General features: G+C 47.2%; 1 protein-coding gene across 5 annotated transcripts in view; it reads right to left on the bottom strand.

Annotated features, from left to right (window-relative positions):
* The window catches only part of SCRN2 (secernin 2), a 294,151-nt gene that overhangs the window by 129,979 nt on the left and 147,151 nt on the right, over window positions 1-17,021 (bottom strand). The window contains exon 1 of one of the 5 annotated variants that reach the window (XM_069634646.1): window positions 13,612-13,823. The exons of 3 other annotated variants lie outside the window; for them this stretch is intronic. The gene's annotated coding sequence lies outside the window, so the exon portion shown is untranslated. Of the gene's footprint in view, window positions 1-13,611; window positions 13,824-17,021 lie in introns of those variants that run through there. One more of the 5 variants, XM_069634650.1, reaches the window with a different exon arrangement.

Below are 17,021 nucleotides of genomic sequence, written 5' to 3'. Positions count from 1 at the left end.
CGATTTCTCTGCCCCTGGTGTGGTTTTTGTGTTTACCTCACTGACTGCCCTGTCTTACATTGTACTGCTGTGTGTTTCCGCTGCATTCTTCCTTCCTCCAGGTTCTCATTTGCCAACCATGTTGTCCTTTTGTTTGTGGTTTTTGTCTTCTTAGCAAATCGTTCCTCTAGCCAAATGTTCTACTGTTGTCCGAGTTCATGTCGTATTGGTCAATTGTCTACTATTATCTTGTCCCGCTCGGTCTCGTCTACTTGTACCCCTCCATGTTTCCCCCAATCAACCCCCCCACCCTCCCACACCCCTCTTCATCTCTCCTCCTCCCCAATCTACTCTCCGTTTCTCCTATCTTTTCTAACTGCTTCTCTATCAACTATCCTGCTCTTCTTACTAAGTCTGATAGGAAGAATTTTAAAAAGGACATCCTGGTCTCCAACCCAGGCCTCCCCATCGCCGACACCTATACCAGTGCTTCATCCAGACAAACCCTCACTGAAATTCTATTTGTCGTTCCCTCGCTAGACCTATGGACACTTCATATGGTCTCTGTGCCTTCTCCTTTATCTTCTTCTCCCATTAATGGTGGTACCCAGTTTGAGGCCTTCCTGTGCCTCTTCCACTCCTCTAAGGTCATCATTAATGTTTACCTGAATGGTACCGTCTTGGTCCAAGGCCCTTAGGCCAACCTTCTCCTCTTTGATAGACGCTTCCCACGCCCCATCAATTTCCTTTCTTCTCCTGCTGTCCCGTCTCTCCCTACCACGGCTTGCTTGCCTCCCCCCACCCTCCCGTCTCCTCCTTGGCTACCTTGCCCTCTCCTCCTTCCTCTTCTGCCCCACCTCAGGCTCCTTCTACACCTCCGCTGGGCGTACCTCTGATTTGTACCGCTCCCCGGAAGTCTTTCAAGGATGACAACCTTCTCCATATTGCCACTCAACTCTCGCTCAGCTGTCAAACACTCCTCTGACATCTGCCACCTCTTGGAAGAACTTGACCTCGATCTTTTCTGTCTCACTGAGACATGGTTCACGGCCAGCTCTGTAACAAGCTTTGACACTCTCCTCCCTGATGGCTACAAGATCCTCTCTGCGCCCAGGCCAACCGTTCTGGAGGGGGTGTAGCCCTGATCTTCCTGGAGTGGATTCCTGCCTCTGTCATTCCTACGCAGGCCTTCTCCTCTTTCAAATGCTCAGTGTCTCACTGAGTGTCTGAGTCTCTCTCATCGGCCACCTGGTCAGATCTCCTCTGTCCTCTGAGTGGACTGACCTCTCCTCCTCCCACCTGGCCTCGACCACTCAACTCCTTCTTCTTCTCCTTGGAGACTTTAAAATCCACCTGGATGCTTTCTGTCCTTCCTCTGAACTCTTTCACAACCTCTGCGACTCTCTTGCTCTGTCTATTCTCACCCCGGGCCGACACACTCTGCCTGGCACACTCTGGATGTTCTGATCTCTTCAGACCTTCACCTCTCTATCCCTCTCACTACTCCTCTCTCCTGGAGTGATCACCTTCTCCTTTCCTCCCATCTCACCCTCTCTACCCCTCAGGCCAAGCCAACACCAGCACTGCCACCTACCTTCTCGGTTATCCGGCCTATTAAGCGTGTGTCAGTTGAGGCTTTCGCCTCCACATTCTCACCTCCTCCTCCTCTGGCTGACTCAAATCCTGACCAGCCCTTTCCATGCTCCACTCTTTGATACTCTTGATGTTCTTGCCCCCGTCATGAGGATCCGGGTTAAGTCCAAAGCCTAGTGCAACTTCTGGTATGACTCAGACCTCGTTACCCTTACATGCAAGTGCAGGGTAGCTGGGAGGAAATGGCATGCTTCCTGTGCATCCTCTGACAAACTGACCTACCGCCTCCTCCAAAGGCAATACCGGCTCTCTATCTGCACCAAGAAGAGCCCACATCCAAGCCTGCGTCTCTGCGGCATCCAACAACTTGGCCGAACTCTTTAAAATCTGCAAGGAGCTGGCCAATCCTGCTGCAGTCTCTACCTCTCCTGTCCCCTCCGAGGCCCTCTGCATGGCCCTGGCTTCTCATTTCATCTCTAAAACTCAGGACACCCTGTCCTCTCTCTCCTCCTCTCCCCCTCCTCCCTCGACTTTATGCTCTACCTCTGGCCCTCCTGGGGCCACCTCTCTTCCCTACTTCTCTGCCTTTTCTCTTTTCTGCCCCGACGAGGTTTTCTAGACAAGTCTGATCTATGAGTCTCGTCATAACAGGTTCTCTCCTGTTCTTCCAAAACCATCAAAGACCACATTGACACCCTTGCTCCTGCCCTGGCTGACTTCTGCACCCACTCCTTCACCACTGGAGCCTTCCCTTCCCCCCTGAAGCACTCCCTTGTGCACCCTCTTCTCAAGAAACCCTTCAGCCGACCCCTCCAGCCCGGCTAACTATCGCCGATCTCCATGACTCCTTTCCTGGGCCAACACCTGGAAAAGCTTGCCATCTCTCAGCTTAATCACCAAGGAGGGAAAAGGATTTTTGACACCGAGGAGGGAAAAGGATTTTTGATTAACCTTCAACGCTCTGATGTCTGATACACTTTTGCAAGAGATGAGGCATAGCAGCGTTATTAACTTGGTCAAAAGTGCTTTCTTGGTCAAATCCCCATTATCCGGCCAACCTTGAAAGAGTCTTAGCACCTCGTTGATATCCCACATGTATGTACATTAAGGAGCTGGTGGTATTAGCATTCTTATTCCTCCGATGATCTTACATACTAAGGGATGCTCCCCCATCGGAAGACCTCCCACAAAGTGTGTGGCCTGCAGATATTGAGGTATAATTATTAATCGTTCTGTATGCCTTTCCCTGAGTGCCAACGCTGCTGGGAGGTTTACCACATGTATTGCATCTGCTCCAGTTTGATGCATGTCCCTCGCCAGACACCAGCTATGCCACTTTGCGCCATCGGCTTTATAGGCTTTCCTGGTTCCTGGCACCCACGATTCATCAAGAATTCTTTCAGCCTCTCCTAAAAGTCCTGGCCTACACCAGGCTCTCCGGAAATCGTCCATGCCATTAATATCAGGCTCCCCCATTGGCCCGATTATCATCAATTTGTCTTGGGAGGGTGGGGGTGGGGGGGCAGTATTGGATTGTCGCATGACATCTCCAACAGGTTTGGGAACCAGGCTTCACCTTTCAAGTCTGGCGTTACTAGCACTAACGTCATTCTCTGTCTCCTTGACTGCACCAGAGGTCTCAGGATCATGACGAAAGGAGGAAAAGCATAATCTCTTTCTGGACCCCATGTTTGTAGGAATGCATCTGTTGCTGTCGCTTCCGGATCCGGTCTCCAGCTGTAAAACTGAGCCAACTGTCTGCTCAGCCTCGATGCAAATAATTCTGTTCTTCATGGGCCTCGACGGGTCATGAGTTTGTGAAATACTGGCTTGTCCAGTTGCCATTCGCTTGCATCCCTCAGATTTCTTGAGTTCCATTCTGCTACCCGATTATGTAGCCCTGGAAGGTATTCTGCTGTCATGCTGAAATTTTTCTGTGACATAAGTGCCCAAAATCCATTGCTAGTTCTGCTAGCATCTCGGACTTCGTTCTGCCCAGACGACTGATATACCGCACTATGGATACGTTGCCTATCTTGAGCAGCACGCAACATTGCGAATGACCCTGACAATGATTCTACACAGTTGATGTGGAGATTTAGCTCTCTGACCAGCTGCCTCCTAATGTCATCTCTCCACATCGTGTTCCTTAGCCCCACCGTCTGGTGTTCGATTCCATTACAAGGTCTGGGGTGAATCGAAATATCGCTCTCTCGTTCCAGGTGTCCATGTGTTTAAACCACCACAACAATTCCGTCGTCGTATCCGTAGGTATGGGGACTTGTTCGTATGACGGACCCTTTCGGAGAGGTTGCATCTTCAGGTGCTGCAACGCTCAGTAATGGAGTGGTTCTGAAAAGATAGCATGAATCGAGGAAGCAAGTCGGCCTACCAGTCTCAAAGTTATTAATTCTTTCACCAGAGTTGACTTGATCTCTTTCTTGATCCTGTTTTCATTTGTCAGAGGTAAACTGAGTGTTCCCCGTTTCAGGTCTACTACGAAGCCCAGAGGTTCTATAGATTGAGCAGGTGTTAGGTCCACCTTTTCCCAGTTAATCAGGAATCCCAATTCCTGTAACAGCTTGGTCATGACCGTCACCTGCTCCTGAAATAGTTCCTTTTCCTGACCCATCATACATATGTCGTCCAAGTAAACTATCAATCTGATGCCTGGTTTCATCAGCTTGGTGAAACACCAAGTGTAATGCTTTTGAATTGTAATGTTTTTGACTAAAAACATGCAGTCTGTGTGAAATTAATTCTGGATGAGCCCAGAGCAGCAATGAACATTTTTCTTCCTCAGTGAGATCTGCATTTTAATGTATAGCCTGAACACGGTCTGTATTCTTCCATTAGAAAACATGTTTCTCGCCTATGTTATTTTGCAGTGCTTCAAGGATTGTTTTGAATAAAGGTGCCAGCTAGTGTATGATAACGCTTGGAGCCTGAGAGAAAATGATGCTGTCTCTCGCACTCCCATGAGAAAGGGAAGAGTTTACGTATTCAGATGATCATGGGTCATTCGGCCGATGATCCATGGGAACTGGCAACAGGTTGAAACTTGGAAAATGCCTTTACGCAGTATTGGATGGCTTAATAATGAAAAGGTCTCCAGGCACAGTCAGACAGAGAAGGCATCTTGGAAGGGTTGGACACAGAGTCTTCCAGCCTGTTGGGCTTTGAAGATCTCTCCTCCTTCCTGGTGTGGAGCTTTCCAGGAAAGTCTTGGCAAGATGATGGTGTGCTTTGCAGCTGTGCAACAGTGAAGTATTGTATCTAAACTATCTTTATTCTTGTTGCATTTATTCATTTATGTATGTTTTATGGGTGAATACAGAGGCCACATATAAGAGCCATTTTATAATCTAGCTGAGTGTGTGTATGTATGAATAATTGCCTTTCATGCGTCCGAGGTTTTTCATGCAGTGTACTGGGAAGAAAAATAAGCAATGTATCCGTGCACTTTTTGGAAAGCAAAACACCAAGGCGCTGATGCCAGACTGAATAAAAGGCTTGTATACTCCCATCTCGGTTCCCTCCAGAAAGACTGGAGAAAGTGGTGATGTTCTTGCGTGATGGGTACTATAAAGGTATGCAACCCTCAGGTCTACCCGTGCCAACCAGCCTGCCTTTTTTTGCAGAATGTTTCTCATGAGATAGATTCCCTCCATCTTGAAGTGTCTGTACACTAGAAATGGACTGAAATTCTTGAGGTTTATTACTGGTCGGGTTTTGCATCTGCCTTTCACTAGGAACATATGGTTTACAAAGCTTCCTATGATGACCGACACCGGTACAATGGCTCTCTTTCGCCATAGTTCCTGAATCTCCATATCTAATAGTTTTTCATCTTCTCTGTTAAAGACAATCGGCTTTGGCGTCTGCACTTGCTCTGGTTCTTGATAGAACTCTAATCGAAACCCTCAAACTGTTTCTATTATTCACGAGTCTCCGGATAGCTCTCTACACCTTTCTATGCGCTGCTTAACTCTACCCCCCCAACCTCAGGAATTATGGTTGATATGTGCGTAGCACATCTTGCTGGCATTGCTCTCACCTGTGTTAGGCTGCTGCCGTCTTCCATTGTACCATAAGCCTCTGCCTCTACCCCTTCCCAGCAATGTGAAGAAGGGGTTGAGTTGACGGTCTTCCTGCTCTCTCCAATTAGCTCTATTGTTGGTGGGCCTGAAAGTTTGAACAGCGGCTGGATGAGCGGCACCTGCCTTTGCCAGCCCTTCCAAAACTCTTTTAAAAGAAGTATGCGGCTTGTCTAGAGCCACATATGTGTTGCCAAACTTTGACATGAGATTAATAAAGGAATCTCCAAAGAGTTTTCCTTTTGTGGCTGCCGCTGATCCGATGCTGCCAACTCCCCCAGTTAAGGACCCATTTTGACCAATATCGACCTGCTCCTCCCTGTAGTTACTGAGCTGTTCACGTTGCCCAATAGGCAAATTGCTCTCTGCGCCCAGCTGGCTAATATGTCGGGATCTATTGCCTGCTCTGTGCCGTTTGTGTCATCAATCTCTGGCGTGTCCGCCACTCTGCCCAGTACATGTAGACTGGGGCATTCTGCTTTTAGTTTATTCATGGCCTCCTTGGATAATGGATTCCACGGCCCTTTCTTTATATAAGTTGTGATGTTGCTGGGAGGCTCCCATTCAGATGATCTGGGATGTGCTAGGGTATCTGGGTCGAAACCATCTCCCTGTTCCTAGTCCTCTCCAGATCTTTTCCTTTTCTTGGAAGCCTTACCTAACGAAACAGAACTCTGGGGTGAACCTTCACTCTCATCAGGACTCTCGACCGATGATTAATTCGGTCTTGTATGTCCAGTCCGTCCGAGCTGGATGCATCATAAGCATGTACTCGCCTCCTTCTCACACATGACCTCGCTTTCCTACTGCCACTGTGTTTTGCACGTGTTAAGTCCGGGAGGGTCTGTGTGCTGCGCACCCTGCAGGCCTCCTTTCTTCCCCTTTTACGTGTGCCAGATTCTTTTGGGGCTTCACCCCTCAGTTCTTGCATCCTCTGAGGGAATGCTAGCCAATCCTCCACCAGGCTCAAATGTTCAGTAAACGGACCAAAACTGGCACATATGGTTTCTGCACCACTTGACCCATCCTGGGCTCTACCCTGCCGAGGCTTGTGTGAGGCTTGCTGGACTCCTCACTGGAGCAGAGCACTCTCCTACTCATTCTGAGTCTCATTATGGGTGCTGAGTTGCTATAGGCGAGTATTTTCATGTAACCTGGGCCTGCACCCATCAATGTAATACTCTGCAGCTTTCTTCAGTGGACCAGGACTGTACCCGTTGTCTTTTATCATTGGGCCGTTGCCAGTTATCTGCCAGTCTCTGCTGAATGCAACTTTCTTGATATATGTATAGGTTTATTTATGAGGCCAGCAGGTGGCGCTTCAGCCTCCGATGCTAGGATACTCAATGCGACCATCTCCGCTGGCCGTCAGTATCTTGGGGCTTCTCCGGTTGTCTGTGCCTGCTACCTTGGTCATTGGCGGACCACAGAAGTGCGAACTGTGAGCGACGGAACTTCCAATCCTGTCACGCTCCGTCTGCGACTTCTGTGGGACACTGCCCCCTATCCAGCACTATAAGTGGGGAAAGAAATTGAGGGGGGGCTTCATTTGGGGGTGTGGCTTGCATGATGGGCGTGGCCTGAAAAGTACACAAACCATAGTAGGGTACGCAAATAAATGTATATACATTTATATGCGTACCTTACTATGGGTTGTGTACTTTTTAAGCCATCTTGAAGTACACCAACCATATTAAGGCATGAAAACAATATATAATTTTTTGCGTATCTTAATATGGTTTGTGTACTTCAAGATGGCTTAAAAAGTACACAAACCATAGTAAGGTACGCACACAAATATATAGAATTTATATATTCATAGTAAGGTACGCACACAAATATGTAGCATTTATATATTCGTGTGCGTACCTTACTATGGTTTGTGCACTTTTCAAGCCTTCTTTTTTAAACAGAAATATGTAACATTTTTCTAGGTTTATAAAAGATGGCTTGAAAAGTACACAATTAAATCCATCTTTCATAAAGCTTTGACGACTGACAAAGCCTCTGGCGTCTTTGTCCGTTGGAAAAGCTTTATAAAAGATGGCCTGAATTGTGTACTTTTCAAGCCATCTTTTATGAACCTAGAAATATGTCATGGGGTCCCCAGGTATGCCAAGGGTTTAAGACGCCTCAGTGACCCCGGGAAAGGGGAGGGGGGAAACAAAAAGGACAGTAACTTCCTCTGGAGACCCCTTGCACGAGGGGTCACCAGAAGAAGTTACAGTGACTGACAGAAGTGGCAGCCAGCCACAGCGTCGTTCAAACTGTTTGAGCGATGCTGTGGTTGGGTGCCTGGCACTTCTGTCAGCTTGCCTGACAGAAAGGTGGGCGCATCTCCCATCGCGGCTGCGGCCATGGTGGGGTAATGTGTCCCGCCGTGGTGTGGTGGGACCAGGGTCCCTGGCAGGGCCAACGCTCAGTCCCACGTATTGGATACTGCCGGGGCCTGGCCCTGGCTGGCCCTGGCCTACTTAAAACACTGCCCCTATCCTACGGCGAGACCTGCAGGCGCCGGACCTTGCGAGCCCAGCACACTGTGCTGGTTTAACAGGATTGTGTGGAAATGTTACGCCTCTGCTCGCACTATTCCTCCCCGGGAAAACAATGTGCGCAGGGATAGAAGCGATGTCCTGTAATCGTCATAACCCATGAAAATGAATAGTAAATTCACTTATCAGCTGCCCAAACAGCAAAGAAAGAGGAGGAAATTAAGGGCTCAGAGGAGGTTAAAGATAGTAAAGGATGATGATTGGTCAGATGGGTCACGTGAAAGAGTTCATCCTATCAAATACAAACAAGAAACAAAGACTGCATTCCTGGGAAATGTCCTTTTTTCTTCTGTTTGCTTTGATTGATATGAGTTTATAAATATGCTGCTCGAGAAGTAAAGGAAAGAGTTGAGCATAATCTCAGGTTTCTCTCTGGACCAGCAGCTTTACTGCTTGGACCTCTTCATCTCTGGACTGCCTCTATGGCTCTCCTTTCAATGGCCATCTTTCTCGGAATGGGAACCGCCGGTTAAGATAACATTGTATCTAAAGAAAAGACTGAGGATACCACTGGTCAAAGAAGCCAGAAACCAGTTAAGAGCGGAGTGTCCCAGGTCACATCTTCCTAACGGATGGCCAAAACACTAGAAATAGATAAGGGAATGCTTACCTTCATGGGTAGATATACCAAGGACGGGAAGAAAGGCCTAGACAGATCTTAGAGATCATGCCAAGATAAAATGCCACTCAAAGATCCTCCAGATGGTGGAGGAGGCAAAAGAGAAAGGGGGGGGAGCATAGATCCTACGTTGTTAGCAGGGTGGACTCCGAGAGCAATATGCCTGTTGGGTAACACCAACAGTGCTATCACTGCACATAGGAGAAGGTCCATCCTTGTGACTATAGACCCTGGCCTAAACAAAGCGAATTTGTGACATCAGAAGCCAAAGTGGCAGCAAAAGGCAAATTATTTGGCGATTCATTCTTTAAAGAAAAGAACAAATTTGCCAATACCTACGCTGCTCTAGATAAAGCTAAAGCATTCCTTAAAAGGGTTTTCAGCAGAGCGGTTTTTGGATGATCTGTCAGAGGCAGGCGCCGCTCAGCCTGCAGTTACTCTTATGTCAGGCATTATGGTGATAGATTTGACTGGAAGGAGGAAGACAACAGAAAGCCAAACCCGTTTTCCCCCTCGAAGGGAAGAGGCAGAGGAAGAGGCTGGCATCACACTGAGCGTCAGCAACATAGTAACGCACATGAGAGCAAGCACAGCGCAGCATTTGCAGCCAAAAGACACAGACCTACCTACAGTGGGTGGGAGAGTTGCGCAGCGCACAGAAAACTGAAAGTTAATATCCAGAGACTTCTGGACCCTATATACAGTCCAGGGGTTTAATTTGGATATTTATCAACTGCCAGTTAAAGCAAAGCTACCGAGGCCTATTATGCTCAGCGAAGGGAACCAGTGGTTGCTGGACGCAGAAATAAGAGACCTGGGGCAGAAGAAAGGCATTGTTCAAGCATCAGACACCGAAGACAGGTTCATAAGCAATATGTTCCTGGTGAAGGCCAAGCACAAGCTGAGGCCGGTGATCAACCTCAGAGATTTGAAAAGCTTCATAGTGTACAGACACTTCAAAATTGAGGGTATCCACCTCCTAAGCAACATACTGCAGTGCATCAGTAGTTCCTGCTTTTTCTCCGGTGTGGTCAGACATGGGAATTCACGTGTCTGCCGGTCGGACTGGCGTTGGCACCCTGGTGCTTTACCAAACTGATGAAATGAGTGGTAAGCCGTTTAAGAGAGCAGGGTATTCGTTTGATCGTATACCTCGACGACATATGTATAATGTGCCAGGACAGGGAACTGCTTCAGGATCAGGTGACATAACAATCAATCTGCTGCAGCAGCTTGGCTTCCTAGTGAATTGGAAGAAGTCTCTGCTACACCCGGAACAATCCATGGAGTTTCTGGTTTTTGTGGTAGACACAAACCAGGGCACTCTCAGTTTACCATTGGACAAGATGAACACCATAAAAAAAAATGTTTTAAAAGAGATCAAAGCCACCCTGACAAAGGAAATGTTATTGTTACGGAAATTATCCAGACTGGTGGGACGTCTGGCGACATCTATTCAGGTGGGAACGGGATTGGAGTGGTGGTTCCAGCATATGGAAGCCTGGAATGGGAAAGCAATATTTGGCTCATCCACCGGACCTAGCGATAAAAGTCGGACGCCAACCGATGGGGCTGAGGAGCCTGTTGCGGAAAAATGATGATGTGAGGCGGTCAGATAGATCAGGAGCTCGATCTGCATATCAATTGCCTGGTGTTGTTAGTGGGTCCTTCGCAGTGAGATGCTGGACCCAGTAGAGAATACATTGCTGCGTACTTCTCAAAATGGAGAACGTATCTGTGGTCAGGTATATCAACCGTCTGGGTGGAAAGAGGTCTAAAATGCTGGCAGAGCTAGCTAAGGACTTTTGGCATTTAGGTCTACAGAGAAGCGTTTCTGTGACAGCAGAGTATCTACCAGGTCTGCAGAATGAAGTTGCAGACTGAAATTCCAGATACCCCAGGGATGCTAGCAATTGGCAGCTGGATGCAGAGGTATTCCAGGAGTCGATGACACGAGGGGGCCCATGTCGGACAGACTTGTTCGCTGCAAGGTTAAACAAACAGTTGACTTGTTTCTTCAGTTGGAGACCGAACCCAGAAGCAGAGGCGACGGATGTGTTTCTCAAGACCTGGGGCCGGACAGAGAGTATGCCTTTCGCCATTCACAATGATACCAAGGATGCTAGCACAAGCAAAGAGGCAGAAGGCATTGCTGGTATTGGTAACACTAGATTGAAGGAGACAAGTGTGGTTTCCCAGTCTGTTAGAAATGGCTTTCGACAAGCCGATAATACTTCTGAGATGGGAGTTGATTGAGCAAGGACCCACAGGGAACAGTCACCCGTTGGTACAGGCAGAGAACCTCAACCTGATAGCGTGCATATTTTCAGAGGATCCTGTGTTAGGCCAGGACTTTTTGGAGAGGCTGAACGCATCATCGAGGAGTCATGGGCTCCAGGAACAAGAAAGGCTTATATATCTGCATGGACACAGTGACATAGCTGGTGTCTGGAGTGGAGAGGAACGTGCATACCGCTAGAACGGATGTGGTGCATGTAGTGAATTTCTTAGCACAATTGGCAGCACAAGTGAAGGCTTATAGGCCAGTCAATACAGCGCGCTCAGCGATTTAAGCATGAACAACTGCGTGTCGAAGGAATAACTGTAGGAGAGCATCCTCTGATATGTAGGTTGCTGAGGGGCATAATGTTATTAAAGCCTCCAACACTGAAGTACACGCAGTTATGGGATGTCAATACAGTGTTGAGGTTGTTTAAAGGATGGACTGACAATACTGAACTATTCAGGAAGGCCTTTGCAGCCAAGTGACAACTCTTCTATGCCTCATATTGTGCATCTTCTATGCCTCATATTGTGCAAGAGAGTATCGGATATGAGAGCGTTAAAGGTTACCAGAAGACGGTATCACTAACGGCGGTGACATTCTCTGTCACGAAAAGAACAAAGATGGATTTTAGGACAGTGTCCTATGATTTTCCCAGACCAGCCTAAACTGTGTCCGGTCAGATGTCTGACAGTTTATGAGAGCATGATGAGAGCCTGAGACGCGCAGGAGTGACAAAGTTACGCACTGTGTTGCGTAAACCCTTTGAGGCTGTAACGCCGGCAACCCTGGCAAGATGGGTTGTGCAACAGGCGTGTATTGACATGAAGTCTACAGTGCACACTAAGTGAGGGGGCAATGGCCTCTGAGGTGTACAATGTAGGAGCACATCTAGAAGATATTCTGAAGGCGGCTAATTGGTTGAATGAGTCGAATTTTACAAAATGTCTACTTCAAAATGGTTTCGACATAGGTTGCAGGTAAGCTTTGAACAAGCATAATCTGAGCCTCTGCTCTTGCCATAGAATTCATATGTTCAACACTAACGTTATAGAAAGTCATATTTCTTTTAAAGACACAGAGCTGAAGGCTTATCTCGCCCTATCAATTGTGAATGTAATGATAGTTTATTATGAATACTGTAATTTAACGAGTTTGACACAATTGCCCACCCTGAGTAGATCCGTTTTTAAGACATGGTTTATTTTGAAGGTACCAATGCAGATAAACAGCCAGCAGGATCTTGAGGTAGTGTGTGAAAGACAACTTCAGTTGGCATCAACCGGGTGGGGCGCGAACGTTAAGGAATTATGACCAGTGAAAGAAATAGGAAGCGGTCACAAAGGAAACAGTGCTTAAGGACTTGTAAGAACATGGGATTGGTTGAATGAAAGTCACATGTTCGAAGCACACCAATCATGTATAGACTACCAAAGACTCCAACATTGTTGGGATATGTAGTTTGTTTTGTTGTATAATATGATCTTGTTTCATTTATTATGCTGCTCACAAAGTAAAGTTTGGAGAAAGTATAATGCTTTTCCTCTGTGTCTTTAATAGAATTATGACTTTCTAGAACGTTGGTGTTGAAAGTCCGAATTCCATGGGCCACACGTCCTTTAATGGTTCCCGCCTACTAGAGATTTTGAGGCAACACCAGGCAGGCACTTTTCAGGTACTCTACTTAACCCTTACCCCTCCCCCCCAAACAAATATTTCTTAACAAACCCCTTCCCTGTGTCCCCCACACCCACACACACACACACACACACACACACACATGTATACCACTTACAACACCGGTTGTAATAAACCTGCAGCCAAAAATGTTCTCAATGATGAAATGTATACCATACCAGCACGTGCAGAGGACAATCCTAATGTTGAATTGTTTACAAAGCGCCTGGACCATGGAAGGTTCAGAGTGGCAGGTGCTATCCTGTAACCTGTCACTTTGTCTCTCACTTCACAGGGACCCTCTGTTACCATAGACGTCCTCCAGTCCCTCTGCCATAACAAAAACTGTGCTGCACACAGAGTCGGACTGGGGCATAAGATTGGTACAGGCACCAATAAGTAAGTGTACATTTACAAAATGTTATATACAAATAAAAAAAAGTCACCTACATTCACAAATGACAATTTGTTTCTTTTGTGCCAGATTAATACCCAAAGGAAGTTTTTTTAATGTAAAATGTGTTGCACATTTTGCATTGAAGAATATTTGTTCTGTAACACCAGTCAAAACTACTGCACAGCGAATAACGAATTAATCTGGTCCATTTTCGCCAAAAAACTGCCCAAATAACATGTTCTGTTGGGCCTGCAATTTGGTTTGCCGTATAGGCCAGTCCGAGCCTGGTTGTGTGGGTCACGCATCCACTTAGGCGCATAGATGCACTTTGAAACCGTTACAGTTGAACTTGAATAGAGACTGCTTTTGCCAAGACATACTAATTGATTTTCGTTAGGATCACACTCACTCACCTCACTTGTCTGAAGCCCACCAAGTATGCATACAGCACTCCCCGTGGTGTATTCTGTGAACTGCGATTAGTGTACACCTGCACCTGGGTGTGGGGATTCAGTGCAGCACGTACCTAAACGGCAGCCATATTGGATTGGGGAATTTGGGTTCAGCAAACCTAGTCGGGCACTTTGAGCCATTTCAAAAGCGGAAGACCGGTCGTCATTTTGAAGATGGCAGTAACGCGCAACCATCTTGAAATGGGCTACAAGGCGACCATGTCAGTAAGGTCTGGTTCCAGATATCTGGCCGGGGACTGTTGTTTAAAAGTATAGCGTACTAGACTCTGTGGCGGCCCTCTTACGATGGAGGCGTTCGAAGTCGTTCTTAGTGGCGGCCAACCTGCGATGGAAACTTTGCTAACTAGCTTTTAAAAGTTTGGCGACCATCTTTGTACTTGACATTTATCAGCTGCTGTGCAGTAGAACGTTTCGGTTATCAAAAACTTGGCTTCAAGTTTAAACGAGAATCTGTGCGGCTTTCTTACGCAAATATTGCCACTGAAGAATCATTAAACACCTTCACTGTCAATTTTAAATCTTAAATGATGCCTTGCTTGGTTTGATTTAATTTGTGACTAGTGTTTTATTTTTGCTTTTCCAGTGAACTGAGAAGACATTTTCTCCAAGCATCCTTTTTTTAAAAACAACTTTTTATTAGGTTTTTAAGCACATATGTATTCATAAAAAACAGCAACAAGTTTCGCACCTTATCATTCTCATCAATTGAGACCCTCAGCCCCCCGCCACCCTGCCCCCCATTCCCGTATCCATAGCTCTCAACCATTTCTGTCACAAAAGCGGATGAAAACACCCTATTTTGTTTTTGGCGGATGCGAGCCCATTGAAATGAATGGGCATGCAGGAGGCTTGGTGGGTGAGTCAGCTCTTTACAAGGCGGGTGATACCCGCCAAAAGCATGTGAGTTGAGAGCTATGCCGTATCCCTCCGTAGTGTCCGCAAACCCCAATGTCCAGGATCTGTATTCTCTCCCCCTCTTACCTACCTGCCCCCTGACGCGGCTTTTCTCTCCACCCCAAAACCCACTTTCCCCATATTCTTTCATATTTCTGTAAACAGCCTCTATTCTTACAGACCACCTGGTCCCACCTTTTTCACCACATCCATTCCTGATCTCCATGCTGCGATCATCGGTGGGGAAGGGCGGTCCAGACTCATCCACTTCTCCGCTACGCCCTTTTAGCCACAATGCACGCAACATTCAGGAAGCTTCTTTCATATCTTTCAGTTTTATCCTGCCAGATCCCTAGTAGTGCTCAGACGTACTGGCCTATCCCAAGCCTCTACGACCTCCGGTTGCACCTACGCCCAGTACCTCTGTAACTTTCGGCACTGCCATACCATATGCATGAAGGTCCCTCTTTGAGTCCTGCACTTCGGGCAGGTCTCATCCTTCCCTCTGCCCATCTTTTTTAACTGCTCCTTGGAGTAATATATTCTGTGTAGGTATATAAATGTTATAAGCTTTAGGCGGGCTGCAATGGCAACTTCGCTTGGGCACTGTAAGGCTGTCCTCCTGTCCTCTGCGTCCAGCTGCCCCAGATCCTTCTAAACACCCTTTTTATTTTCAATTTTCCTTTCTTGTGGCATGGAAGAGAGCTTAAGGTAGTGGTCTTCAAACTGGGTGGGCAGACCTGGTGCAGGGGTGCAAAGCTCTTTAAAACAGGATTATGGTAACTGTTTTTAATAGAAAATATAAGCATTTAATAGAAAATATAAGCATTTTTAGGTTGTGGGGGGCCCGGAAACAACATTTGTACTCAAGGTGGTGCAGGGGGAGGGGGGACTCAGCGTAAACAAGTTTGAAGACCACTAGCTTTAGGCATAGCTCCCAACCTTTTTTGTCTCTAAGGCGGGGGAGAAAAAACACCCGATTTTCTTTTTGGCGGGTGAGAGGCCCATAGAAGTTAATGTGCGCTTGAGGGACTTGGCGGGTGATTCATCTGCTTTTAAGGCGCGTGACACCCGCCAAAAGCGGGTGAGTTGAGAGCTATGCTTTAGGGGACCCAGGTCCCAACGTCAAAAAGACAGACAAGCCACCACAGACATAGAAGTAGGCAGTACTTTAAATGGGCAGGTCCTACCCGGCCCTCAGTATCTGCACTTACTATTTTTTAGCATTTCAGTTCCTGCACTTCTCAAAGCCTGAAAGAGTACCGGGGCTCAACTATGGGGCGAGGTGAAAATGTCACTTTATCACAAATGAAAGGACTATGCTTCTGCAGCCTTTGCTGGGGAAAGAAGCGCCCTCTCCCTCCTCCTCGCTCCACCAGCCTCAGTGCCCATGTAACGTTCAAGCATTGCGTGGACTCCAGTCCACTTTCTCTATCGAGGAACGCTGTGTGTCAGGAAGCACACGTAGTGCTTTCCGGCAGTCTTGCACGCAGTGAAAATTATGAAAAACGTGCTGCCATAAGCTCTGTGTCAGTGCCTCCTTTCATATATATATATTTATATATATATATATTACATGGCCTGCCGTAGCGGCCATGTAGTTATGGTTAAGTTGCTAAACCCATAGGAAGATGTGATATGATAGTTTATTTATATAGCACCTATACACAATGTGTTTCAAAGCGCTTCAAGGCAAGGGAGGGAACAAGGGAAAATACGATGACATTCTTACATGCCATGAACACTAAGGATGTGAAATTAACTATCGTACTCGGCCTAACGACATTTCAGATAGTGCAAGAGCTAAGACATAGATAAGGAAGGGAGGGGCGAGAGGGAAGAAAATGGAAACAGGCAGGCGACTACTGTACTAGGCCTGACGATATCACGGAATTCCCCCTTTCTCACCTGGGAGCGATCCTTGCAGGATTTCTTGGGCGGTGTCTTCTTTTGCACGGACCTGGTCTTGTATAAGCCCGCACGAGCCTCTTCTGACTGCAGCCTGCGTTCAGAGTTCCGGGATTCAGATACTCCGGGATCCAGGAACGATGAAGGTGCGCACACGGCGCATGAGTCCAGGAAACAAGAAAGAAGGAAGAGGGGTATGGGAATGGAATTAGGAGGTCCAGGAACAAGGATAACAGAGTAGCGAACTACGGAGCACACGTCTAGTCGCTGTTTGCAATAGCATTGAGACGCGTGGGGGCGCGGCCTATTTGTAAAATACGCTACGTCTGACGTAAGACAGAGGAAGGCGTTCCACGTTAGACAGCCATGTTGGAAGTATCAAGGAGTGCAAGCCCCGTTGTGATAAGGACCATGAAGTCCAAAAGGGGCGCATTCTGTGGGTCATGACAGCATGCCTCCTCCGGAGACCCGTTCCACCGGGTTTGCCCGGGTGTATGAGATGGTATCTTCTGAGCAATCGAGGGGTGTTCAGATTAGAAGTTGGTTCC

This window comes from Ambystoma mexicanum, chromosome 13 (assembly GCF_040938575.1).
Source record: "Ambystoma mexicanum isolate Mex_15411 chromosome 13, UKY_AmexF1_1, whole genome shotgun sequence".
Classification (NCBI taxonomy): Eukaryota; Metazoa; Chordata; class Amphibia; order Caudata; family Ambystomatidae; genus Ambystoma; species Ambystoma mexicanum.
The sequence above is the reverse complement of the archived record's forward strand: the minus strand, read 5'-3'. Positions and strand labels throughout refer to the sequence as shown.